The sequence below is a fragment of the Salvia hispanica genome, chromosome 5, assembly GCF_023119035.1.
Source record: "Salvia hispanica cultivar TCC Black 2014 chromosome 5, UniMelb_Shisp_WGS_1.0, whole genome shotgun sequence".
NCBI lineage: Eukaryota > Viridiplantae > Streptophyta > Magnoliopsida > Lamiales > Lamiaceae > Salvia > Salvia hispanica.
Window position 1 is genome coordinate 16,230,853 of NC_062969.1, and position 2,059 is coordinate 16,232,911.

General features: G+C 27.2%; 1 long non-coding RNA gene across 1 annotated transcript; it reads left to right on the forward strand.

Annotated features, from left to right (window-relative positions):
• Positions 1-581: 581 nt before the first annotated feature.
• LOC125187001 lies at positions 582-1,394 on the forward strand. The gene is made up of 3 exons (XR_007170547.1): positions 582-782; positions 908-965; positions 1,055-1,394. It is a non-coding gene; the product is annotated as an uncharacterized LOC125187001 (long non-coding RNA).
• The last annotated feature ends 665 nt before the right edge of the window (positions 1,395-2,059 follow it).

Genomic DNA, 2,059 nt, shown 5'->3' on the forward strand with positions numbered 1-2,059 from the left:
ATAAACTTAAATTATAATAGTAAAAAATTACTAATGTGAGAATAAAAGAACATACATGAATTAATTATTAGGTAATGAATCTATGAGAATAAGAATAAATAAATTAATTATAAGATAAATGAATTAATCTAGTTATAAAAAAATCTATTAGTATTAAAATAAAAGAATACAAACTAATCAATAGCTAATGAATTAAGAATAGACTAGCCATGGGAAAATCCTAAAAGAATAAGTATTATTTCTCATGGTTAGTTTTATTTTAACGTGTAATTTTCTTTTAGATTTGTTAGATTTTATTTCATTATCAATATAATAAAGGATAAACTAAAAAAATACTATTATAACTGGGTGAGACTAAACTTGATAAACTATGAATTATATCAGTCAAATAAAATATTGGTGGTTATCTATTTAATTCCTTATATTTTATATATAATTTGTTTCCGTAGGTTAAGTTAAGGATTCCTAATATTCCGTATATATTTGTTACCCGTAGGTTAACGATTCTTTATAAATAAGTACTCCCCTATATTATTTATTCGTATCGGAATTTTGGAACCACCGCCCCCGGAATCCGTTTTCGTTCCACCGCTGTACGTGCATTCCATTTATTCTGATAATCCACCGATTGTTCTATAAATTCAAATTCATAATTCCATTATGAATCCAGAATTCATAATTCCAGATAATCCATCGAGTGTTTCTTTAAATTCAAATTCATAATTCCATTATGAAACCGGAGGTGGAACAAGACGTAAGACTTTTAAGTCCGACTTCAGAATGTAAGGCTCTTAAAGTGATTTCGTATATATATATTGAAAAACGCTTAAATTTGTTTTTTTTTTTTTTGGTTTATGGTATGTTATTAGGTTAAATAATTGTTTGACATAATCATAATCTTGTGCAGATGCTGTAAATTTTGCGGCCGGGTTCTTTTTGATGATATACATGAGACGGAAATTAAGGTTTATATAACGTGCCACTTTATATGAGACGAAAAGAGTATAAGTGTGTTCTTTTTAACAATTTGATTTGTTGTTTATTTGCAAGGTAGAGGCGAATAGATGATTGGTATGCTACCGACTTGGGCAATTCGTCGACTAGTTCTGTTTCTACCTTGTCCAATATAGTGATCGATGAAAGTGAGTCCGACTTAGATGGTAGCTCGTCCTCGTCCAATTCGTCTGTCGAGCAGCGAATTGTTTAAAACGAGCCTACATTATCGACCCTAAAGCAAAAGTAGGTGCTGAGATATCGAGTTGAATGAATTAAGAACTTGAATTTTGGATTGAGTACGTTTGTTTTTTTTTGTTTTTTGTTTTTTTTTAATTTAGTACATTTATAGTTCAGTTAGTATATTTGGATTTGGAATTATTTTATCATTGTTTCTATGTCTTCCAACATTTAAGAATTTATAAATCATAATTTTAATATCTTGTATTTGTATATCTTGTTTGTTGCAATCCTAAAATAGTAGTACTAGGAGTATTATTGGTAGATTTTTCTTTTAACTAGGGTTTATTTAGTAGTGAGCAAAAGAACTAAATTTTAAAATTTTATAATTTTAAATTCGGTTGAATTTAGAAATATAAGTTCCAAATATATTTTTTGCTGCTAATTTTATTATGAATCATAGTTAATAGAAGGAGTATATTGTTTGTTGAAAACACATTATATTGGAGAAAGCATTATGTGAATTTTAGATTCTGTTTTGCTGCTAAGTATTAAGAAAATGGTGATATGATGAATCATGAAAGTTTTTTCGCTTAAATGTCAAACGAAAATTTAATATAGTAGTAGTATAAAGCAAGATAACTGAATAATGCATATAGTGCTTACCAATTTTGAAATGTTGAATGTTTAGATTTTAGATATTTCTAAAGCACATTGCCTTTGCTAGAAATGATTGTTGTACAATTTATCAAGAACTTAATGTTATATCTTTTATATTGTATGTCAATGTTTTAAATTTTAAATTGTATGTTAATGTTTTAAATTGAGTTAAAGGCCAAAATTGGTGATAAACATATGGCCATTTTATCTTTCTGGTCATAAACTT